The 27,440-nt window shown below is 38.1% G+C and overlaps 1 protein-coding gene and 1 non-coding gene across 2 annotated transcripts in view; both read right to left on the reverse strand.

Annotated features, from left to right (window-relative positions):
• The window catches only part of PRIM2 (DNA primase subunit 2), an 89,592-nt gene that overhangs the window by 37,692 nt on the left and 24,460 nt on the right, over positions 1–27,440 (reverse strand). The gene's annotated exons all lie outside the window — the stretch shown is intronic.
• Positions 21,932–22,004, reverse strand: TRNAK-CUU (transfer RNA lysine (anticodon CUU)). The gene has a single exon. It is a non-coding gene; the product is annotated as a tRNA-Lys (tRNA).

Below are 27,440 nucleotides of genomic sequence, written 5' to 3' on the forward strand. Positions count from 1 at the left end.
ATTGTTCTAAAACATTTATTTTTCTTCTAACTCATATGACTAATTATAAAATTCAGCTTTTTATGCAAAAATAAACTCAGTAATCTGTATGTCCCACTAGTGTAGAATATTAGTTGACTGGTGCATTAACTAAAATAACTGGAAAAATGCATGCATTAAATTTGCTAAGTATCTGTATATAAGGTGTCTACCTTCACCTATAAAAGCTACAAGCATAGCTCTTCGGATAATTCTGACATACATCTAACTCAAAATACTGAACATGAACATGCATTTCAGGGTTCTGTGGCTGCCATGATTCTTAGGCTGTATTTTGAAAACTACCTCTGAACAAAGCAGAAATTTCAAGATATTTCATATTGTATAAATAAACATCAAGGTCTTAAGTATTTTACAGGTAACTCAAAAATAGCATGCAGTATTAATTACCTGAATTATTATGCATACTAATTAGAAATATCTAACTCCTGAAATACCACCCATTTGTTACACCCATTTCACAACTTTTGCTGCTGGCAGAAGTCAGACTGGGATCAAATTTGAAACGTGCACCCCAAGCTCGCAGCACCATTCACCAAGTAAATGAGAGGGGGTTGGAAGCAGCCAAGGGGAGGCTGAAGCCACTGAACTCAGGGACAGCAGGGAAGGAGGAAGGGGCCATTCCTGCTGCTGAGGGAGCCCTGGACTGCAGCAGTCACGGTCACATCACGGCTCTTCTCAGCCCCAGGTGTGCCAGATGCACTCATCCGACCTGACTGCTGCAGGAAACATTAACCTGTCACTCTCAGCAGCCCATTCACCCTCCTGTTAAAGAGGGCAGCTGTCTTGGCAATTACAGCATGATCCACATTCCCTTGTTTTATGGAGCTAGACTGAGATGCATATGATACACTAAAACTTCAGTAAACTCTGCATTTATTCAGAAGTTTCTTTTAATTAAAAGAAAAAAAACAACTCATTTTCCTACTATGCAGTACCGAAGGTCAATATAAGTATTCTATATTCACATCTCTTGTAAAGTAACTCTCTAACTTTGTTTTAAACACAATCAGAAATTATTTCTGAAAAGAACTTGGAAGCCTTCTAAACACCAACCAAAGTTATCAGAACAAAGGCAAAACTGCCTGAAATACAATACGTTTCTTTCTCCATTATTAACTTAAGAGATACAGAAAACAGTATTTGTTTGCACACTCACAGAACCACTAGGTTGGAAGAGACCTTCAAGATCACAGAGTCCAAACCATGCCCTAACACCTCACCTAAACCATGGCACCAAGGGCCACATCCAGTCTTTTTTTAAACACATCCAGGGATGGTGACTCCATCACCTCGCCGGGAGGACAATTCCAGCACTTGATCACTCTTTGCATGAAAAACTTTCTCCTAATATCCAACCTACATTTCTCGTGAAAATTTTCCACACAAACACATAGGTATAATTTTACATAAGACAAGCATACTGTATTTTCTTCTATGCAGTACTTGAAATATTGCATTTCATCAGAAAAAAAGCATGCATTTATGACAGGATGTTTATGCAAGTCTGACTGGACAATGATGTAAGCAGCAAAAAAAAGTAACATTCAAAACCTGAAAAAGTATCAACATTACTTATTGTTTATTGTATATCCAAGTTGTATATACAATAAACTACATTTCTGTGTAAGCACCATCAATTAACAAAAACACTGGTTTAAAACTAATTTAGGAAACTTGCAGTAATTGAAGCAGAACCAAGACCAAGTGATCTTTAACCAAGATTTTTCTTGAGATTTCAATGAAAGAATATGGAAGAGGTGGCCTATGCTTGGCAGTTTCAGAATCTGCCTTTAAAGGGCAAAAACAATCCTTTGAAGTCAAAGGAGAATCCACATGGTCAATATTTTTCTGAATCTGCAAATCTTAGACGCAGAATGACTCCCCATTTTCTTCTATTATGGTGCCTGGACAAGGTAATGTTTTCTACAGACCATCCTATTTTCACATTATCAGTGAAAATAAGATCTAACACTTTTCAAATCTTAGAACAAACACTTAGACCGGTTCAAATGTTTAATTTCAGGCAGATGTGGGATTCTCATGACACTGCTTTTTTCTATCTACCACTAAGGACAGCTTTCCTTAAACATACCTGAGGAGACCTCATCAAAATATTTGAACAACTTTAATTGAGAGAGCACATTTTCCTTCAACTTGCCTGGATTATATAAAAAAAAATATATATTTTCAAGTATAAAGTTTCTTCGTATAACCATATATTTTTATTAGCAGAGCCACATTGTAAATAAAAGCAGCTTTGACAAAAGTCATGGAAAATAATTGCTGGTGTTTTAAACCGCTAAGAATTTTATGAGCTTTTGCAATAGCAGTTTTCTAGAAGATGATCCCTATTACACATTCCAAACTGAGATTTTGAAGACTTTTTCCAATGACTCTGAAATGAAATTTAGACAAATTCCTGCAAGCATGGCCTTGCTTCTACCTCTATATGATACTCAACATAAAGATAGTCATACCAGAGGAAGAAAAGCAAAAACATGACATTTGACATTTTAAATACATGAAAGACATGAAAATGTTGTCAAGTAAAGAGCATAGCTCCATGATCCAACTGTGATCATGTTGAAGCAGTTTAATTTATAGAGAATATAAAACACTGCTGCCTTAACACAATTCAAGTCCCAAGGCCTGGATGATCAGACAAGGGGGCAGAGTGAGCTGCAGACAGACACCTCAGAGCTAAGCTGAGCTGGTGACCTCATAACCTCACATTCAGCAATAAGATTGAGGGGTAGTTTTTCCAAAGTTGCCATTGCTCAAGACCTGGCTGGGCATCAGTCTGTGGCTGGCAAGCATTGCTTGTGGGGTGTTTTGGTTTCCTTTTTCATTTAATGAACTGTTTTTACCTCAATCCAGTCATGTCACTGGTCACAAGACTGAAGAGATCAGCGTCTGCGCCTCCACTTACCCTTATGAGGATGCTGAAGACTGCAGTGAGGTCTTGCTCAGTCTCCTCCAGGCTGAACAGACCAAGAGACCTCAGCTGCTCCTCACGCAGCTTCCCCTCAAGGCCCTTCGCCATCCTTGTGGCCTCCTTTGGACTCTAACAGCTTAATGTGTTTCTAGAGGTGTTTCTTACATTGTGGCACCCAAAACTGCCCCCAGCACTGGAGGTGAGGCCGCCCTAGCCCAGAGCAGAGAGGGACAACGCCCTCCCTTGCCTGGCTGACAATGCTGGGTCTGATGTCCCCAGGACAGTGTTGGCCCTTGTGGCTGCCAGGGCACTGCTGGCTCAGATCTGACCTTCCATCACCCAGGACTCCAAGTCCCATTCCACAGAGCTGCTCTCCAGCCTCTCATCCCCAGCCTACGCAACAACCAGGGCTGCCACATCCCAGGTGCAGAACCTGGCCCTTTCCCTTGTTAAATTTCATGGTTGGCGACCACCCAACCCTCTAATTTGTCAAGGTCTGTCTGCAGGGCCTGTGCCCAACAAAGGCACTATGGGCTATTTGTTCCCATTAAATGTATCACCCAGCTGAGTATGGGCCTGCACAGTAGCAAAGTGAAACAGAAAAAGAAAGTAGAAGCTTATTTCCATAAAAATGGAAACTAAGACATGAGTAAAATATGACATCACAGTAGTACCTGCAGCAGTAACTCATCTAAAGGAATGGTATACAATTAGAAGTTATCTTTAGTGGAATGAAATAAAATTACTTTTGCTCTACTAATGCAGCACTACTTTACCTATTCAGGTCCTCCTCTTGAACTTTTTGAAACAGAGACTGCCTTTAGCCACAGCTATTTAACATTAACAGGCACTAACTACACTTGTTCCAACTAACTCATCAGTACTAGATAAACTTTATTCAAAGATCTGTTTGGCCAGCATTTAAAGATGTTTTCTAAAGGTAATCAATCTAACACAATATCTAATTTTATGTAAGCAAACAACTTATGGGGTTTTTTAATGAGTATACTGTAGCCATGCCATATCTGAAAGTCAGAATTACAGATCCCAGCTTTCCCCCTTCACTGGGAGTAACTGAGAAACAAAAGAAGGCAGTGAGATGCTTTCTGTGAAAGTTTTTACCTTAATTACAGATTTTTGTCCTTAACCCTAGTTTATCTAGATTAGCTATCCTTCTGAAGTATACATTTGATGAAAAGAAAAAACAATCTTCAGGAGATGCTACAAATGCCTAGGGAAGCTTTCCTCATTCCCATTTTAAGAAACGGAACAGGTTAAAAATAATGCTGTAAAAGCATTTTAGTTCTACTCACTTAAAGACTGTGTCATAATATTCACTACATTGTTTTAGATACACTACACACATCTCAGAGTACTCCTTACATATTTATGGGATCAACACAGAATCACAGGAATTTTGGGCTGGAAGGGGTCTTAAAGCTCATCTAGCTCCAAACTCCCTGCCATGGGCAGTGACAGCTTTCACTAGACAGAGCCCCATCCAACCTGGTCTTGAACATGAATTCTGCAAATATGCAGCAAGATTATAATAAATAACTGGCCTTTAAGTATCAGTTCCACTTACACAGAGTCCATGAGTCCATATATAAGGCCATGCCTTTTACAAAAATGGAAATTCTACCATACAATGACATTTGAAACATAAATCATTCATGTAAAATCTCCTTCCCACTGCAATCTGCCTTCAGCAGCAATATAGTTTTCATGTACATTTTATTCTAGAATTCAGCCTAAATAATCCGGAAGTAATAGTCGCAAAAGACTTAATCATTTCTCTCTCATAGAAGCACTGTTGATGAATAGAAACTCTAAAATTTTAAAACAAAATCTGAATTTTAGCTGGCTATTCTCTAAAATGCAGTATTAAAGGATATGAATTCTCCAGTAAGGCATTTTAATGCACCAGGCACCAAAATACTTGCTTTAGATTAAATTTCAGACTCAATGTCTAGAAAGGTTTTGTACTTCTGAGAAAACCTTAATATTACTTTGGTTTGCCTTTATTTATTTTTTTAAAAGACATTTCAGAATTATATTACCTGGTTTGTATGATTTTGCAGTAAAAGTCATGAGATGCAGATATTGCCAGAACCCAAGAATTCAAGTTAATTATGCTCCAGAGAAACACTTTCAACATCCAACTAAGGGGCAGGCTGTCTCATACCAACAGAAACTGATTGATTTTGAAACATCAGCTATGGTGCTAATGTTGTTAGAAAATGTCACAATGCAAATACTATGCAGCTGGGGAACCTGGAATGAGAGAGCAGTGTTTGCATGCCAGTAAGCTGCTGTACCTAGACAGTTGACATTTTAACACTGATCAATTTTCTTTTGAAAAAAGTTGAGGTTTAACCTTTCACAGCATCTTACAAATCTCAAGCACTGTACAAAATTAATAAGTAATTTTTGGCAAGGCTTCTTCAGCTATTAAAAGTTATTTCAGCAGCACTTACACTGAAATATGCTCAATAAAAACTACACCAAACAATTCATGTTATATCTATTCCACAACACACAACCTATTTAACAGCAAATAACATTCCTCAAAACTAACAAAACTATGCAAAAATGCTTTCAATATTATGAAACTTTTCTTTTTAATTGGCCAATATAATTTAATACATAAAGCATTTAGATTATTTCCATCTAGTACCACCCAATTTATGAAAGGAAGGAAATAATATAAACTAGCATTACTTGGCTTCTAGTACAAATGTAACAATTCTGACATTTCTAAAGAACAGGAAAAAATTTCCCTCTTGAATCCCTAGTGGATGATATGAGTGTCAGTATAAGCTGAAATTGGTTTGGTGGGTTTGCTTTTGTTTTGTTATTTGATTACATAAAACTCCCCACCAACTCCTCACACACACACCCCTGCTCACAGTAACACAAGCTAGCCAAAAGAAAACAACACACAATGCTAAGTGGCCTTCTATGCTTCAGGAAAGCAAAACAAAGACAATAACTAACTTTTTTAAAAAACAAACAAACAAAAGAATTAAAGTTATATTCTTAGCACTCTCATTTTCTTTTTGGACTCTAAAAGGCAGGGCACAGTTGTTATCAATGTTGCTTAGATGCTGTATCTAAACATTTAAAACCTATATACAAGTATATAAAATATAAATTATGTTGTAAAATATACATTCTAAATTATAAATATTATATATGTCTTCTTTTCATTTTGCCAGTTAATTCAAGCTGTCAAATGAAAAATTTTCCATAAGAGAAGAAACGAATTAAGAGTTCTGAAAAATGTCCTTGCTAGCATGTCCTAGATATTCACCTAATGCTTTAAGAACTCTGAAGAGACTGAAGTCCACTAATTTCAGCTCAGCATTTGTCAAATGCACTCAGAATAATAATTAATGTTTTCCTGAGGCACTTGCTTCTGAAAGTAATTGATTTCTTTTTCCCATTTGCAAATGTCTAGGCTTTCATATTTACACTGAGGTATAAATAACACCTGGATTAGAGTCTCATATTTAGTCTTTAAAGCAAAATTTTTCAATCATTAAACCTTAATTGCCAAATGAGCTGTTGCTGGGTTTTGCAGCGTTATTACTTCTGCATATAACCATTTCACTTGCATTTGAGGGTGACAGCATGTAAATGAACTCATCTCTTATACTTTTTTGCATACTAAAATAAAGCTGAAGTTGACAGTTATGAAGATGCTCATTAGATATTTTCCCCCCAAAATAAGTTATTGATTCCACCTTTCTTACAATAGTGCGTAGTGTGTTTCAGGCTTTAATTATATGTAGATTGAAGAAGACATTTAAGAATCTACCTTGTCAGCAAACTCCAAATCTTCTGTTAAATAATGCTGCTTTCCACAGTTGTGAACGTTCTTCAGTGATTTTATCAACTGTTTCACCACTGACTCAGCCTTTACAGAGAGCTTTCTCAACTTTTAATTTAGTCCTGAGTCTTTTTTTAGCATCAACTTCCAGATACCTAGTTATTTTCAAACCAAATAAAGAGTGTCCTGGAACACTCGCCTTCACAGCAAGCATGGAAAATGAGATTGTTTCTTTTATTATTTCATTTTATTTCACCATGAACTTCTGATTCATGCAAACAGTTCTTCATCTCTTCATTACTGCTTACTATTCTTTGGCTGCATGCAGATTTTTTGTTTCTTCTTCTGGCATAATTTATGAACAGTTTGTTGCTTTGCCAGTCCTTCTCCCAGATTCACAGACTAAATGGTGATATCAATACTCTAAAGTAACCTGGAATGTATTCCTCAGCTCAACTATACAATGATGCTTTAATTAACTTGCACCCATGGAGCATTACTGAGGTGGGAGAAGGTAACTCAGACAGCAGTGATTTCCCCAGGGTCTTAATGTTATGATTTTCAAGTTTCACACATACACCCTGCCCCTTGCACTTCATTTGTCAGAAGGAAATAAGGGAAGCCAAAATCGTCATAAAATCTCTTCTTGGTAGAAGCTACTAGCCAATATCACATAAGAAGCAATTGGTTAGAACATATGAAAGATTGTCAAAGTCACTGTCACAAACCATGGTAGGTGTTTCCCATCACAGACCTCATCAGTCCAGCACTGTGCTCCAAAACTGCCATAAGAACAACCATACTAGCAAAAGCTCTCTGGTGCTGAAGACTCTATTGTCAAAAAGAGAAGAAAGAACTCTCTACATACCCACCCAAAATACTTGATTAAAAGCTCATTTTCCATAGTCATCATTACTACTACAGGGCTTCATCAATGTAGGCCTTCATAAAAACCTTCAGTTAAAAACTCTTAAATGTTTTATCTTTACAAACCCCATCACTAAAGCCCCGTGCACTACAGGAAATAAATGTCTGCTACTACATAAAAATCAGATACTATAAATCAGTTTTATTACAGAGCTTCAGAAGAGATATTTAGATTTTATTAGCAATAGGATTTTACTACTGGGAATCAATTATGTGTCCAAGTTCTAGGCTCCCCTCTAACAGAGACGGACATAGCAGAGAAAGACCAGCACAGGGCCACACAGATGGAGGGACTGGAGCATCTGCTGTGAGCAAAGGCTGGGAGAGTTGGAACTGTTCAGCATGGAGGAAAGAAGGCTCTGGAGGAGTCCACCAATGCATATAAATACCTGAATGGAGGGTGCAAAAGAGCCAGGCTTTTCCCATGGGTTACCAGTGACAGGACCAGTTGAAATGTGGACAACAAACTGAAACACAGGAGATCCCATGTGAAGACCAAAAAAGACTGTCTGTATTAGGTATTGTGCATTTGGTTTTCACCAGCTGGGATTCACAACGTGGCTGAGGTTTGAATGCACCTCTGAAAGCATCTGGTCCCAGCCCTCAGACTGAGCAGGGCATCTAGAGCTGTTTGACCACGACTGTCCAGGCAGGGTTTGATTATCTCCAAGGATGGGGACTGCAATCTCCCTGGGTAACCTGCTGAAACTCAAATACATAACACAGCCATAATACAGTACCAAGTATTTCTGAACTCCTAAGCCTTCCTGTTTTGCATGTAAGGGCTTCCATTCTCTAAGCAGCCTCCAAAGTCCACATTTTCATCTACATTGTAGGGAAATTGTAAAAATTACTCATGATTTTCCTAACAAATTCTAACAAGATTGTCAAGTCTTTTTTCAGGAGGATGAAATAAAGGGATTTTTTTTGGAAACAAGATCATTTTACTCTTGGATTTCCTTAAAGGAAAAATTATTAACAAAAAGATCTTAAAAATCACTTGTTCTTTAAGACCAGGAGTACTTCCTGAAGTTGACTCTTAAGGCTGTGCTCTTAATTCAGTCCTTAAACAATAAGATAGAGACACTAAAATCTAGGGAAAAAGGATACTATTGTAAAACATTTTTCTGTGTTTAATGAGCTTCTCAAATCTCCATAAATATTTACTTTTTTCCCTTGACAAATTTACAATACAATTTCAAATAAGTTTAAATAATCGTTAGGAATTCCATACCTGATCTTTAGAAACAAACAACATAGGAAAGATTTTATTACAACAGCCTGCATAACACCAATCTCACTTTCAAAACTCAGAGGGAAGCATTTGAATTTCAACTGTTTCATTCTCTCAATATGTGGTACTGCTTGAAAATTAATTGTTGCTAAAACTTGGGAAAATATCCATCCTTTAAAAGTAAAAAGGTATTTGGAACGCTTTTGCTCATTTGTGCATATTTTAAAATATTGATTATCTGTTATTAAGAAGCAAAATCAAATCTTGCCAGCTTTTGACAGAGTTTTAAGCCCCAGTTTCCCATATGTTCAAGTACCAGTGATTACATTCTTATCTTCAGTGAGTAGAGCTAAAAACATGACAGGCACTCAAATTTCAAATGGCTAAAACCCAGCATTAATCTGAGCCTACTTATCATCATTTTCCAACATTTTACTTCATCTCAACTCTCAATTGCCAGTAACAACTCCTCAGACATGAGTAAGAGCTAATATTTAAGTCTTTTCTTTCAAAAACCGAAAAAGACACTTGTATCAAGGAAAACTACTAGCAACTCCAATTATATGCAATCTCTAATTTATTTAACGGTTATTTGCATTTGCAATTATTACAATATTCTGAATAAACAAATACACTCTGACACAAGAACACTTCCCCCAGAACTAAATTTCACGAAGCAGAAAACCAAGCCTTCAAAACAGCTACTTATTTATAAAACAGAAATATTGCTGCCTTAGAACTTAACTATGGAAGTGGGACCTGCGTTTGACCCTCAGGAAGGCCTGTGGCTCGGTGCCTTTCAGAGCAGAAGGGCACACAGAAAGCTGCTGAAGTGAAGCTGCAGCTGATGGCTTCAAGCCCCAGGGATGTTCTCCTTCCCAGCCCCTGACCCCAGCCAGGCTGACCATGTACTCCTCATACACACACACTGTGCAGGCACTGCTGGCCACCTCAACAACTCCACACACACAAAAACAGGCACCAAAGACTGTGGAATCCAGCAATCAAAAGTACAGGATTGAAAGACATAAATTGTTTGAAAGCAGATGAATGTGCAAAGGAAAACCAACCCAAACAAATACTACATCAGGTACTGTAAGTGCATGCCAGAAGGTAAGGTAAGCTACTTTACAGTAATGCCTTCAAATACAGGAAGTACTAAAAAAACTTTTCATGAAGAATGTACTCTCCAAACATTACTCTTTGAACATATCTGGTATCCATTTTCTGAAGCAAGAACATATTGTTAAGCAAAGCCTGTTACCAAATATCCTTTGTATTCTTGTATCACTCTAACACTGTTCAAACCACAGTTTATGATCCATTGGGAGCCATGAAAATATACAATGGTATTGGCCAAGTGTCTGGCAACAGACTGCAGAAGTTTGGCTTCTCCTGAGTCACACCAGTTCAGCACCCTCAGGGTGGAGAAATAGAGGATGTAATTACTACTGGCAGAGGATCAGAGGCTGTAATCAGTAGTTCAAGTATTTATATTAGCCAAGGAACTCTTGCTGCTAGCATCAAATCTGTTTCACCATGGCTGCTGAGTAATTATAAAGCCCTAAAGGATCTCTAAGCTGCTCACAATTATTTGCAGCACGCTCCTGTAACAGAAAATAACCCATGTAGAGAGAGCATACATAAAATAGATAAAAAGCTACTTTCTACATAGTTCAGCAAAGCCATTGTTAAATATAGTATAAAACAAGTAAGGTCTATACACAATTAGAAGTTACTAGATCCAAATACATATCATACCAGTCATGTTCTGGGTAATTTACCAACATAGCTACAGCAAATAAAAATTAAAACATCACTTACCAATGAGAGTCAGCTTACTAATTTTTTTGCAGATTGGTTTGGCATAACCCTTGGACACCAAAATGGCTCCAAAGCTCTCACTAAACTCAGATCAGCTGAAGTGAGTGATACTTTTTTCATATATACCCATTAGCTATTTTCTTATTTCTAGAAACAGTGTTCACAAGTTCTGAGCATACTTCCTACAGCACTCACCATATTGCATCATGACCATAAAAACACAGATTCCAAACCTGTGCACTTCTTTAATTTTGCTTTTTACAACACTTTCTCTAATGGCTACTGAAAATGATGTGAAAGCCCACTGTCCATTTTGCATAAGAAAATTAGCTTCTTTTCATACAACTTGTGACTTTACCATGACTAAGCCTGTACAGAATACTCAAGCAAGAGCAAAATTATCTGGGACAATAAGGTTATGAAGGTTGGGAAAGTCACACTGTTTTCATTTATGTGCAAGAGATAATGGAAGAGGTTAGGAAAAAGCAGAAAACAACTCTCACAAAATGCCAGAGCAATCACACTCACTCCTCAGCCTATACAGAATATTGTTTTAGAAAGCAAAGTTAAAAGAGAAATTATCTAAAATATTATCTCTTTTCTTTAAGGTCAATTCACTAAGTGAAAACAGAAGAACACATGCAACAGAACACTCTTAATTTCCTTTATTCAAACCTTCTGTTCCTAATGCCTTCAAGAAGTGACAGAAACAACTGTGTACTGTCCAAGTGTGTTTGGAGGCGTCACTCAGAAGACAGGAGTTTGACTACATTTGTCCAGCTCTACTTCTTTAGATGATACCAGACAGATGTGGCTGGTGTAAGCTTGCCCAAAGAACAACATCTACCTCATTCTAATAGTTTAGGTCAGGGTGGGACAAGAAGAAGAAGAATGGATGAACTCAAAAGAGCTTTGCATTCTTACACTTGGACCACAATGCAAACCAGTGACAGCACTACAGGTAACATCAGCAGATGGGATTTAGACATAGACAAGCCCAAAGAGACAACATCACCAAGGAGGCCACTGACAGCTCATGCCAAGTGCCTAAAATAGAATGCAACAAATAAATAAAAAATAATAACCCTGAATAGCAAGCAGGAGGTGACTCACCCATGAACAGTGAGCACTGCAAAAGGCTGAGCCCCAGAAGGAATCACTATGCACAGAAGCCAAGGCACCAGCCAAGACCTGACCTTGCTGGGAGTGCCCTGCTCAGAGTCCATGGTACCAGCCACAGCTTGACTAGAGGAGGTTTGTTTGATGTAACTCTCTTTTCTTCAAAGAATGTGAGAGCTGGTCATAGAATCATTTGGTGGGTAGACCTTGGCTAAGCACCAAACTCCCACCCAGCCATTCACACACTTCCCCTGCTCAACAGGAAGGTGGAAGAAAACACATCTGTAAGTCCATGGATTACTTATCCATTGCCATTATAGGCAAAACAGATTCAACCTGGGGAAATACTCATGCATTGATATCTATAAAAACAGATTTGGCTGGTGGAAACAATGACCAAAATCCAAAACGCAACCTTGGTGTCAACCTCCTCTTCTTCCCAAGCTCAGTTTCACTCCTGCATTCCCAATTTCATTACCCAGCCCTACCAAGTGGTATAGGGTGAAAAGAAAATGAAGAGAGTAAATCAAAACCAGAGTGCAGTGTTTTAAGAGATTGCAATGTTCTTAACTGTCATGCAGATTTTCCAATTCTATTTTTTTTGTTTTAATTAGCCAATAATTTATCTTTTACTATATTTGTCAATGACATAATCTATACATGAACAAAAAGTACAGAAAATTTACTACCAGTGAAGCAGTATTAAAGATGACTCTTGGCTCTTCTGTAATACCTGGCAAGAAGCTGTTTTCTGCCAAGTAAGGCCAAATACCTCTTATTTTCAGAAAGAGCCACTTCAGCTCTGTCTCTGACATCTCCTGCCACTTCAGTTGTTCTTCACTGAATGTTATATCTATAAAGTACTCCAGATGAAGAAGGCAATGAGTATATGAACTATGTAATTTTGTATGCCTGAGACAGTCTGAAACTTAGATAAAGATCACAATTTTCACCAAACTAGGCCCCTTTATCTACAGCACAAAGTGATATTGTGTGGGAGCATTTGCCTTGCTCTTGAGCTGACCATTGCTAAAGCACTTTTCAACAGTGTGAAGCCACCATGGGCCAGATCAATATTTTTCAAGAATATTACCACTATGGAAATACAACTGGATAGCAAGATGTGCCAGCCTTGCACCAAACAAGCATCAAAGAGACCAAAAGAGATCAGAGATCAAAAGCAACAGACAAGGAAATTCCATCAAGGCTTCTGGGTAGAAACGGGTGATAGAACACAAGTTATACCAGGTTGAACAGTCAAGTCTAGATGCCGCAAAATTTAAAATAAAAACCAAGAAAATCTCCATAAAACATCATTGCTTAATTCAAATACTACATTTCAAATCCTATAAACATCAAGCATTTTTTGAATCAAAACACAGCAAAGATGTTTAAAATCGCATGCTTAATTTTTTGCATATCACCAAACAATCAGAAACAAGATTCTGTCAAGATTATGTGTTTTTAATAAAAATGCAACTATATTTTTCATACAGTCCTAATGGTTAACCAAGTACACTTAAACACACCCACCAGAAAACCAACCAAATAAAAACCCCTCCACTCAAAAAAAAGACAAAAAGAGCTTTACATAACAGTCTATTATGCAACAAAAAAAAACCCCCAGGAATCCCTATCAAAATTCCATAAACTTCAAGTTCACAGAATGAACTAGGTTGGAATGGTTGCTTGAAATAGTCTGTTTGGATTTCATCTTCCTAATGTGTTAAGAATTTTTAATGACTTAGTTGATATAACAAAGAATGAGTAAATCCTCACCTTTTCTGAGAAAAATACTCAGGACCAATGGGTAACATGAAAAGGTAAAACAAGCCAACAAAAACATAAACCCTTCTCACAATTCACCTTGGTTCATTAATGAGGCAAATCTTGCTTAAGGAATGACACTTGCAGAACTTCAATACTGAAACACTAAGTGAGTATGTCTTCTCCATAATGACTGTCTGACCACAGCAGTTACACATATTTTCTATTTTAATTAACAGTGTACTAAATTCAGTGACAAAACTGATAGGTCTGTTTTATTTTCCTAAAATTACATTATTACATATTGTTTTGATTCAAGTTTTAAATAATAAAACACAAGAATAAAAATATTATATTTGTATATATATATATATACAAATATATATTAAAAACTCTGTTTGTTAGTCATTACAAGCATTTAAGTGCACTGCAAGATACACCAACAAATAGCAATTTTTTTTTTTTGTAAGAAAAATATAATTTACTAGGATTAGGTTGAGAAACTTAGAATACCTGTTTTAACTCATAGTGTAGTTTTAAGGTTGGTTTAGAATCACTTCATATACCAAAGACCTTTTACTTCATCTTGCAGATAAATAAAATCTTTTTAAAAAGAAAAGCAAGTAAGTAAGTATACCTGACACTGTTCTTCATTACAGGCCTGCAGTTTCATGGGTCCCTGGTCAGCAAGAGGCATGAAAAAATCTTTACAAGTCCTCAAAGTATCTTCAGCTGTCTGTGTTTTTTAAACAGATGCCTGTTTCTAAAGACTTGTGGGGCCTATTAATTTAATGCTGCACAACCAGATCAGAGGAGTTGATTAAACTCTTCTTAAAAATTTAAATTCAACACAGTACACAAGTGTATACAGCACTGCTACTCTGACTGAAACTTCACAAACACGGCTTAAAATGGCAAGTCCAGGAAAACACAGAAAACACTTTTTTATTGTGAAGGTATCACTAACAGGGTTAGGATTTATAAAGTCAGATCTGTACTACTCAGGAAGTACTATGCCTCTTATTAGTTTTATCTTTCTCTATTTTGAGAAAGACATTGCCAACTGCAGGAGGAAATGTTGTTACAGGAGGAAAACAGCAAAACTGAGCTATATAGGAATCATTGCTTACAGACAAATTATGTCAGAAAATGTGTCAAATATTTCTCAAAGCTATTTTATTGCTTTATCTTGCTGCAAGAGCAGACAACTGCAGAAGCATTCCAAACTGATATATTTTTTACTCAAGCCTCTATTTCTTCATTGGTTTACCAGCTAGAACATAGACAGTAACAGGGTTTCAGCTTGTTCCTGATGTGTGAGACAACCTAAATTTATACTGCCATTTAAATCAGGTAGACATGAGCTGAAGTAGAAGCAAATCTGAACCATATTTGTGCTATATTAAAGTTCACATGCAGAAAAGTTGTATTATGTAGAATGATTTTCAGAAAGTACATGCCTCCACATGTGCTGAACACACAGAGCTTTTACTAGAAATACCACCACAAGTGCTAAGGATAAAATCATCATGTTAGCATGGTACTATGTTGTTACTTTCATCTACTTCTCAGTCATAGCTTGGCATAACACAGATATGCTGTGCAAGGTAATAGAGCCACATGTCACTAATTCTGTTACCTCTGCAGTAAGCTGCACAGTTGCCACCTAGCATTACCATTTTTTAAGGCTGTGGCTCTACAAAGAATAAGTAACATGGCTTGTTTATTTACTTTTATTGCAGCCTATAGTAGAATTGTGGGTTGGTTTTTTTTAAGCTTTCTGAAGAATTAGATTTGTTGCCAGGCAGGGAACACACAACTCAACATAAGCTAGATTTGACAATGAAGAGAATTCAATGAGAATACAAGTCTGGTAGAAATAAGATTGTAAGATGCTACATCCTCTCCTTGAAAAGTTTTAGACATAAGCTTAAGATATTAGCTAAAACCTGGGATATGTCTTTTCTACAAGGAACCTGACACACAATTTCATAGCTGACAAGAACAAAAATCTGTGACTGAACCCCTGTGCCACTGTGGCTCAGAGCGCCAGAAACAGACTGTGCCCTTCTTACAATACTGAATGCAGGACAATGCTCTAAATATCCAGCTGGTAAAATGACATCTATGGAGATCCAATACACAATATTTGCAAGAAAAGATCAAACACAGATCTTAAACTAGAATACTAGTCATATTAAGGTTAGGTGTGCTGAATATAACCACGCTGAGGTGAAAAACAATGCTCTGAACAGAGGATGACTCTTACAGCCAGCTGTCCTCTGATGATTATACATCTACAGTATTTCAGGTTATAGAGGACTTGAGGGAAAATGCTCAAGCAATGACCTCAGAAAGCTGAAAAGACAGGCAAACAGAAGCAGTTTTTGAAACAAATGAGTAGCCAGTTCAGTAGTAACAGTTTTCTGCTTTTTTGGTAATTCCATTGGTAAATGGTAAATCCAAAATAGCATTATTTTTCAGGATCAACACTAGTTGGTAAAAAAATATTCAGAGAGAAAAAACCACTCATTGTTTAAAGATGACAAAAAGCTTTTAACATAGATTATTAATAAAGGAACATATGTCCATTTAGTAAAAAAACTATGACATCAGGAAGAAAATTAACTAAAACAAAAGAAAATAAGAACAAGGGAAAGAAAATAAGAACAACGAATTGACCATAGAAATCAATGGCAAGCAGTCTCAACAATAACCAACAAGAAAAATATAATTGCTCATTTATGGCTAGATATTTGGTTTAGCTGATGCTACGTCTTACGAAATGAAGTCCAGTGACTGCAAGATTAACCTGTATAGTCCTAACATCACGGACAAAACGAAACATTACCTAGGACACTGCAAACTTTGAACGCCCCAGATGTAAGAGATGGAGCTACCGGTGACGAATGCTCCGAGGCCGGGGAGCGCCGCCCCCAGCGCGCCCTCTGCCGGCCGCGCCCGGCACCTGCAGCCGCGGCAGAGCCCCGCGGCGCTTCCCTGTCCTGCGGGGGAAACGCGGGGAAAATGCCCGGGCAGGCTCTGCCGCAGCCACAGCAGGCTCACAGGCAGAGGCTCCCAGACCGCAGCGCATCCATCACCCGTGTGTTGACCAGAACTAAACCTGCCGCCGAGGCTTATAAAGAGTCAGCTCACAAAACATGCAACTGAGGAAGCCACTCCAAACTCCACACTCTGTGGGTAAAAATGTCCAATTGGAAAACATGATCTAAGTTGTGGAACTAAAGCAGTCTGGAGACAAAATTCATACAAAGAATTTGATTTTTAGTATTTTGCCTGAGCTTGCTTTTCTGAAAGTTTCCGTAAATTCCAGCCCAACACAGAAAACAGTACATTCACAGAGCTCACTTTAACAAGCTGAATAAAGACTTCAGAAGGCAAAACAATCTAACTTGAAAACAGACAGAATCATCCAAAAAGTCTTTTGAAATTCCCATGCTCTGGCTTTTGAATCCTGCAAATACAGGAGACTTTTGAGTCGAATTATGCAGTCACTGAAATTTAATTGCTATAGCATTTCCATGTAATATTTAAAGTGCATAGTTTAATTATGTTTGCTAAGTGACAGGACATAGTAAACAATAAAAAGGAGTATTGCATATTGACTTTCCAAATTTCCAAAAGTGAACAGAAATCAATTAGATCTTAAGTATTTTAGCATCTAAGAGTAATGCCACAAATTAGAGACAAATGCAAGTTGAAAGCAATTCTAACCTTCACATTTTTCACTTATCTTTACTGATAAATTTCCAGACATTTACACCTTATAAAGATTATTTAAGGAAGCAAAGAACTACCAAGCAGTCAAAAAGGATTCAGTAAGTGATCTACCAAGAAATGTCCTCTAATGGCAAGTCTGTGAAACCTGACAGGATGTACCTGGGGGTACTGAGACCTGAAGTTATGAACTCTCCACCTTTGCTGGAAGGCTTCTCTCATTAGGAGAGGCTCCCAATGACTTAAGGGCAAGTCCTCTGTCCCTCTTCTGATGGAGCAGTAAGGATGAGTGGGGAACAACAGGCCAGGCAAACTCACTCTAGACCCTGGGAAAGTCACAGAGCTTAGAATTCTTGAAATGCACTTATAAGGAATTTGTTTATAACCAACATGGTTGCCTTCTGTCACAAAAACAAGTACACCTGTGAGTAAGGAACAGCGGATCTCGTTTCCCTTGGCTTTGACAAGACTTTTGATAATGGATCCCTGTATTTAAGCCGCAACTTTATAGTCCAGGTTAAATTAGATGGCTGAAAAGCAGTTGGAAGGCTGGAGTGATGCTAACCAGCTCACTGTAAAATGCAAGCAGCTAGGGATTCTACTTACAGTAAACCTGAGTAAGCCTAGCCTGGACTGTTCTGCACTGCATGTGTTGCGTGGGCTTGTGTTGTGCCAACCATATTCCTTGGCTGCAGGAGAAATTCAGGTGAATAATTGTGATTGAAATTCACCAAGCACAACTGAGAAGTCCCCTACACAGGATGATGGCCAACTCACTGGAGAACAGCTCTTCCAGAAAAGAGCTGAAAATCTGGTAAGCAGGAGGTTCAACTTTGGCAGTAAAGACAGGTGGAAAACACAGAGGGTAGAATTTTACAAAACTTGCCCCAGTTTATCAACATCTTGTACTGCAAGCCCCCAATCTACACATAATATTCTAGATGTGGTCTATTAAGTGTAAGGGAAAGGGGGAATCAGCTTTCTCTACCTACCTGCCACACTTCTGTCGATACAGCCCAAGGCACTGCTGACCTTCTCTGCTGCCTTCTGCTGGCATACACTGAAACTGTCTGCTTAATGTGAGCTACACTCAATCCAAACTGCAACACTTGTACTAAAAGTTTAAGCCACAGCATAACATAATCCCACTGTGGTTGCTTTTGCTATGCTATTTAAGAGGCTGAAGGAACACACATCAGTGACCAGTGAAAATCTTGGTGACACTGACTTAGATTTCAATAGTGCTACCCAAATTCAGAAAAAAAAAACATAAGGAAAAGAGTTGAAGAACTAATCCTGAGCTCAGAGTAATCACTTGTCAGATGAGAGTATGTTACCATTTGCTATACAAAGTATTATGTTTCTGAGGTGAGCCACATCTTAGAAATAAAAAAAAAAAACCAACACACAAAACCAAGAGCTGCTTATTTCCCTGAGACATTCTCTATGGCTTCTAGACACTGTCACAAAGGCAAAGGATGTTATGAAAGAAAATAGAATGTATTTCTTTTTTCAAATATCTCATATCCTTCTCCTGCTTGTAACAGCATTCATGCCTGGGGAAAGGTTGCCCACCTGAAGAAGGGCTCACAATGACCCTCACAGGCACAGATCTGCCAGCAGTGCTGGCCAAGCACCCTGCACCGAGCAGGACAGGAGCTTTCATCCTCCACTACTCCCCATCTACTGCTGAACCCCTCAGCAGCAGAGCACAGGTTTATGCCCACACCCTGTATGATGTATTCTCCCTTGCACCAACTGAATTCAAGTATCCCACATCTGTGCCTGAAAAAATCCAACTCTCTTAAGAGCCGAGCACCAAGTTGTGGACTTCATTTCATAAGAATTACCCATTGTCTTGGAGCCATTATAAATTCCCAAAGCCACAGACCTAAACATGGTGCTGGTTTGAAAAACATGTAGCTTGATGAATTGTTTATTATTGCCTCTCTAATTATTAGTTCAATCATCTCTGTTCTTACTGCACGCTCTAACAGCAATTATCCTATAACATAAAAAAATACATAGATTAATGGAAGTGTCTAATAGTTTTCCACTAGAAAGGGCACTAATGACAAAAACCAGGGATTATTCCCCAGCCCAAATTTTGGCAAAAGCATATCATCAGATGAACCACTACACTCTCCTCTTCATTCCTCCTGAAATAACTTAAGATCAAAAGTCCAACTGGATTTGCTATTTAAAACTAGTTAGTCTAAAACTGGCTAGTTGTACTACGGGTGAGGAAAGCACTGACAGGGAAGAAAGAAAAGGTAACTATGGGCATCAGGATGCCTGCTCTCCAAATCCTTTTGCTTCTTATCATACCAAATTTAAAAGCAGATTCACCCCAAGATATTTGTTCAGTAGCAACCTCTAGAGAAAGAATTTCAGTGAAGTTTAGAATCGTGTTTCAAAAGAAATAGTGTAATTTGCATTTGAAATCACACATTAAAGTGTCTAACACAGCAAAATGTATTGTTTGTGACAAATAAGAGACTGATTTTATATTTAAATATATGCTAAATTAATTCATAGCTTTTATTTTTTCCTATTACATTTCTTTTATTTACTTGCTCATGCAATATGAGCTATCATCAACTTTTATTTAAAAACAAGTATTTGCTTTCTGTCAACAAGGGGTGTCACATGCCTAGCATTCTACAATACTGCCTGGGAGACTCAACTCCTCCAAAAATTACTTTAAAAGCCTGTCATCTTGAGTAAAAAGTGATTAATAGCTTTATTCATTTACTCTGACAACTGGTGGCATTCTTCTCACTTTGAAAAAAAGTAATTCTACATTTCCACCATCCCCAAAGAAGATTCTACTGATTCACACTTCAGTTTTAAAGAGAGAAGGTGGGGGGCAGTGTGTTGGGATTTCCACATTTTGAAATTTTATTTTTACTGTCAATAAATCAAAAGGATGGAGTAAAAAGAAACATAAATAATGTTTGGGATTAAGAAATATGGTAACAGAACAACCTTCACCTCACTTTGCCATCATAGCTACAAAAAAACAGGGAAAATGCATTGGTTTTTCTGTTACTTAAAGCTCTAAGCAGTACATCCAAATTTAATCGGTTTTTTTAATGTGTACATACATAACAAAGGCTGCAATCATTAATAAACCAAGTCATTTTGCTTAACTTGCAACAGATGGTAATAAAAAGACCTTTGCTTTCTGATATTTGTTCATGAATACAGATTATTTAAATTAAACATCAATCCTTACAAACAGAGAAATACTAGTATTTACATGAAAAGGAATTTGTTTACATAAATACAGAAAAAAATTACAGCCAAAATGATCTTTCACAAGCTACATGTAAATTGGAACTGAGTATCTTCATTGGACTGGTTTTCCCTGATACTTCACCTTATTTTCTACATTCCTACAATCAGACACTGGACAGCTAATTCAGTGTCCCTCAAAAACCTACAGACCACATGCAAGATTTTACAAATTTTCACAAATAGAACTGGAGACTTTTAAATACATCATCAACTTCCAAAATCCATTTTTACAACAAAATGGCTATATTATAGTACTTTGCTGTCTCCTCCCTCAGACAGATATCATCAGACCATTTAGATGACAGAAAACATTTATGCTTGTTGACACTCCCAAATGTACATAACTCATGTAGGATCTATGGAATAATCCAAAGGGAAATCCACTCAAAAGAAGCCCCAAATCAATGATTACCCTACTCTAAAACATCCCTGCAGTCCAAACACAGAGATACAGCAGGACACCCCTGAGGCAGGTGAGTCAATGGCCACTAGGAGGAAATGATGAAGCAAGAGGAGACTGGCAGCAGAGCCCAGGCAGTGCAGAGGCACTGTAGTAGTGTGTTTGTTAAGTTTATTGTATAGCTCCCCCATTTTGTGTTGTTCCCCCCTATGTTTGCAAATGGTTCTGCCCTCCCCAGTTTTCCCGCCATTGGCATAAATTCTAAGTTAAGTTATATAATTCTTCCTCCCCCTTTATTTCCTTAAATGTAGACTTTCTCCCCTCCCTGGGCCCAGTCAATCACCCCCCACTGCTCCCAACTTTCCAGAGTCGTCTTCTCTCTGGGGGTTGTGGTTGGCTGTGGTCCCAGGACCCCTCCTCTACTTGGTATTCATTGGATTCCCCTTTATGTCAGTTATGTTAGGTTCATCCCTCCGCCCTTCCTGCTTGGCTTGTTGTAAACCCCTCCTTTGTACACCCACCCCCTTTATAACCTTGTTTCACCCCCATTTCTTGGTCTCTCCTTGGGGTTTTTCCTTGGGATCCTTCCTTGGATGTCATCTTGGATCATTCATTAAACCGGACTTAACCCCATCGCGAGTCCAGCTCCTTATTTCCAGTCGCGTTGGCGGCGAGATCGGTTTGCAGGCGAGCACAGCCCGAGGCCCTCAGACGCCGAGGGGTGCTCGCACAGGATTGCAGCGGGGTGTCGGCCTGCCCTCTGCTAGCCGGACCCTGACCATGCAGGCCAGATAAACCCTCGCCGCAGGTTGGCGCCCAACGTGGGGCTCAAACCCACGACCCTGAGATTAAGAGTCTCATGCTCTACCGACTGAGCTAGCCAGGCACTGACCATCAAGGCATTATCCAGGCAGGGACCTGCTGCTTTTCAGGCCAGAGTGCAAAATGAAGCCACAGCTGGGAAGGGAGGGGGGAAGGATTCCAATGCCACTAGAGCCAAGTTTAACTACTCTAACTCATATTTGCAGCCTAATTTAATCATGTTTCAGGAATATTTTCTGTTGTAAAAATTCTATTCAAATATACAGCCTCTGAAACATTCCCTACTTTCCCACTATTAGGAAAAAGTTACTCTGAAAAATAATCTTCATTTATAAAAAGTATAAAAAAGTCCACTTCCTCTATAGCACAGGTATGTAAATTAGCAATTAACTGAAGAAGCAATTCATTAACAGATAAAATATCCTTTGGGAAACTGCAGTAAAATGGACAGTCATACAATGAGGCCACCTAGAAATCAGCTGCAATAACAATGACAATGACAAGCATTTCTAAAAATACTCACTTCATCTATATTTAATGTCTGAAAATAAATATTCAGTAAGTTCAAAAATCATATTGCTACTTTTTTCTTAAAAGAGTTCAAAACACTTGAGTTGTATAATCAGTAAAATTAGTGGGGCTTTTTAAAATTAGTTTACAGTAGAATTTCTTTTAAACACATCTTGGTAAAGGCATTGCTGAGATAAAACTTGTGCATACTTTACTCTGACACTCTGCTTTAAGGAGTGCTCCAACCTCTAAAAAGACTCTCTAATCTTAATCTGCCAAGACCTGAGATGACTACCAGGTGCTCAATTTATTTCAAGTCTGATTTTGATCTACTGACAGTCATTTCCAATTTTTCCTTCAGACTGAAAAAATTATTTAAAATTTAGCCCTTCCCCAAAGGTCAGCCACCCTTTATCATTAGTAGAAATGGCAATGAACATGTAAATGTCACATGTGCAATGTACATGGACATCATGTGTATTAGTACAGCCTAACACTTTACTAAGGAGAACAGCCATTCTCCATATTTTATTGCAAAATATGTGAAAAAAAATCATGTAATTGGAGAGGTAGTCATCACAATTTTTAGTGATTCAACCCATTTCTTTTTGCCTGCTCCATAAACTTGCTAAGCCAGAGCACAGTGGATGAAATTAACTCCAGATAAATACTGCTACAGTTATCACATAGCCAATGGCTGTGGGTCACAGGCCACCACAAGAAAATAATCAGGAAAAATGCAAATTTGTAGTACAGTGTCAACCTGAGATACAGACTTTTCTTTACTCACCAACTGCATGTGCCATTGCAGTTCCTTCTCACTGACTAAAGTGCATCATTCACAAATTACTGTTACCAGCATACTAATAAATGACATTTAATAGTGCCACATTCACTGATGCGTTTTCAGGCTATCATACTACCACACAACATAGAAATAAAATTGCACTTGCAACTAATATACTCAATTCCAAATTTTTTCTGAAATTTGGGAAACAACTTACTTACTTAGGCAAGCCTTCCACATGCTTCAAATACTGCAAATCTTGTTTTGTTAGCTTGACTATCATGAAATATCGATGTGGATTTGAAGATTGAAGCATTTTCATACACATCAAACCAGACAGGACTATGTAGAGACCACAGAAATTGTTTATGCTGCAAATTTTGTACTTAACAAACTCTTATATTCTGTATGAAAGATGCAAGAAGAAAAAAGAAGAAATAGAAAAAATACTGAATACAGTCAAATTTAATTTAGCCTCCTAACATTATTTATAATTACTTTATGATAGCAATCTATGTGGTCTCTAGAAGCAACACATGTACTTCAATAAGTAGAGGAGATAAAACATTGAAGGATGCATTTCAAAAAATAGCAATGGGACAACAGCCAAAAAGAAAGCCACAAAGGGAAGTCCACTAACAAGTCCACATACAAGCTTCAGTCTTCTCTTGACACACACTCACTCTCTAAATAATATCCCTGAAGATCACTTCTCCCACTCCAAATATCACCATTTTATTCAGCTGACCTGTGCCTTAGACAATGACCTTGTAATACTCAGAAACCAAGGGCAGCTGCTTCTCTGCAAAATTCTCACTGCAAACTTTGCCTGAAAGATTCAGAGGACAAAGTCACTGTAATCACGTTTTACCTTACACTGCCTAAGTTATTACTTTACTAACCTTGTATGTGCATATTATAAAAATCATCCATTTATGTTACAGTGAATTACTTTAAGTTAACACTGGGAACACAACACCTGAAATGAATTTCAAGTGACAAGACCATCATCAATCATACTTTCTCAACATTAATGCCACTACATAAAGCCTTCTGCTCCACTGCTTAAAAATATAGGTGTTTCAGGAAGAAAAGGTTTCACAGATGGTTCTATGTACACTAATACTTCTCTGAATTGGGAGGTTTTTTGTAACTATAGCATAAGTCAACCAAAATAGAATATTAAAATTACTAATATTGCATTTTAAAAGACAAATCATTGCAAATATTAGTAATGCAACTTATTTGATTCCCATCTCTAACGGTTTAAAAGATTACATGCCAAATCAGGAACAGAATCAAGAAAAAATGTACAAAATTAGAAAACACTAGTGAGGTTTTCCTTTTGCAGCAAGTCCTCAAAACCCAGCAATTTTATTTGTAGACATTTTTTCAGATTACAAAAGATAGTAATTCAAAGTAAAAAAGTGCTGGTATTAAATTAATAAGAAAAACGCTCTATCAGGATTGTGTGTATTAATATTGGAATCAATTTCTTATGGCACCAATTAGTGCTATTTCTAGGTTCTATTTTAATTTGCAAACAGTAAGATGTTATATGATGTTCTGACAAAGAGTATTCACAAAAGCAACTTTTCTGCAGTAATTTAGAGACCAGCCAAGTTATTACTGCAATTGCTAGGCAAAAAAGGGGCAGTATTTAAAAACAAGTATGATAAATCTATGGCTCAGTTGTGCACAGATAATTACAAGTCTTTGTAAAATAAACTCTTCAACACAGCAAAAAAGCACTCACACAGCAGGAAGATTTACACATTCTCAAGCATCAACTTACAGCTTTAAAATATGTTGTTCAAAAACCACTAAAACTTTAGGACAAAGCATTTTCTGAATTAAGGTAAAACGACAAAGATTCCATCAATTTGATTCAAACACTTCTGGGAGGCATCCCAGTCAGAGTTGGGTGTTTCAGTACCTAGGATCCTCACATTTTGAATTTATCAGGGAGCTGTTCCAGAGAAGGGGCCCAGGAAACACAGAAGCTAACATGGCTGTGTGAGCTGGAACCAGAGTGCTGAGCCTCCTTTGCTCCAGTATCCAACCCCAGCAGAACTACAAACATCACCACAAAATACCTGAACAGCCACAGATAACCCAACCCAACCTAAGGGCCAAATTCCCACACAGATAAAGACAGGGAGATTGATAAACAATTCTTACTGCAAGTGAAACACTCAAAGTGAGGGAAATAAATGTAATTTACTGTCAATTAGACTCAGGTGGTGAGGAGCAGAGACAACCAAGGCCGTTGCTTCCCTCTCTCCTCAGCTGCACTGTGCCCCTTCACCCCACACCTCCCCCAGGGCAGCAGGGGCAGCTGTGACAGGTCCAGAACAGCTCCTCCCCACAGCTCCTGCCTGCTCAGGATCCCCCTGCCCTGGCATGGCTTTCTCCCATGGGATGCAGCCCTTCAGGAAAACAAAAATGGTTAAAAGCATGGGTTGTCCACAGGCTGTGGTTCCTTCAGGACTCTTCACCTGCTTCTGTGAGGGTTCCTCCTCCCATCCTGTGTCTGTGTGTCGGCTGCTTCCTCCATCCTCCCCCCCCTTTTGTCTCACTTCTGATTTCTCTGGAGCAATCCTCGTTTATGCAGTACTGAGTCCAATACAGCTCTGATATAGGTCTGTGATTAGTGTCTGAGCCATGACACTAAGCTGAACCTTCTGATTTTTTTTTAAATCAAAATGTAAAACTACTTTCCTCAAATATGAGATGCATAATTCTGTATATTAGTGTAAATGCAGTGAAACCCTCATGAATAAAACATTAAGCAAACTTCTATGAATTTAAATTGTGTTACATTATAAAACAATCGTTGAGCTAACATTACAGCTCACATGTTACAGAAAATGTTTCTACAGTTTAATCATCATTAATGGCACAAGGAAATTACTTACTATCAAATGGGTCAGAGAATACATAAAGAAGGCCTTTGCAGTATTGATTTCACACATAAAATTAACATCTTCAGTTGTACTTGGAACTGCCAAGAAGGCTTGACTAATATCAACTCCTCTTATTATAAAGCCTCAAGAAATAGCCACAGTTGGGATGTCAAACTTGTTTTTAAATGATGAAAGAGAACATCTGAATGCTTCATGGGCTTGACTAGTAAGTGATTAAAGTGTAACTGACTGAACTGAATTTCTGCCAGTGTCAACATAAAACTTTTTTAAAAAGTCAGTGCTATGAATTATTTACTGTTCTTTCAAAGCTCAGTGTCAACACATCAATTCACTCTCATTCTATTCCTCCCTTACAACCCCAAGTAGAATCACTCTAGTATGCAGGATGGTGACACATCTGCAATGTAGTGAGCAATGTAACAAGGCTAGGCAAGCACCCAAATTATTCAATCCTTTGGAGACCTAAGAAGAGCATCTTTAGCACCAGCACATTGCCATAAGGTGTTCAATTGCAGAACACCTTGGAAAAGACACAGCAGGGCATCATAATATGATTTCTGCATAGGCATAACTCCTTCCCAAAAACCTGTGCATGTGACTACTTAGAGTACCACCAAATCAGCTCCACAAAGTAAAACATGGATCAAGTACCAATAATCAATAACAGTGCACAAACAACCCATACTGGAAAACTATGGTGCTTTAACATTGAAAAATTGTGCCACTAATGAGAGCTGTAAGAAACCACATGCTTGAAAAACCATCTCCCCAATACCTGTAACAAGGATATTCTGTCCATTAGAAGTATACAGCAGACTGTCAAAACCAGGAGTATTGCCCAAAGTCACAGAATCACAGAATCAATTACACTACAAAAGACCTGTGAGATGATCAAGTCTAACCCATGACCAAACACCACCCCACCAAACAGACCATGGCATCAAGTGCCATGTTCAGTCTTTCCTCAAACACCTCCAGGGACAGAGACTCCACAACCTCCCTGGGTAGCCCACTCCAATATCTAATCACCCCCTCAGTAAAGAAATTCCTCCTGCCATCCAACCTGAACCTCCCCTGGTGCAGCTTGAGGCTAGGTCTTTTTGTCCTGTCACAATCACCTGGAAGCAGAGGTCAACCTTGCTACAACCTCCTTTCAGGCAGTTCAAGAGAACAATAAGGTTTCCCCTGAGCTTCCATTTCTTCAGGTTAAACAATCCCAGCTCCTTCAGCCATTCCTCATGGGACTTGTGCTGCAGACTCTTCACCAACTCTGTTG

This window comes from Zonotrichia albicollis, chromosome 3 (genome assembly GCF_047830755.1).
Source record: "Zonotrichia albicollis isolate bZonAlb1 chromosome 3, bZonAlb1.hap1, whole genome shotgun sequence".
NCBI lineage: Eukaryota > Metazoa > Chordata > Aves > Passeriformes > Passerellidae > Zonotrichia > Zonotrichia albicollis.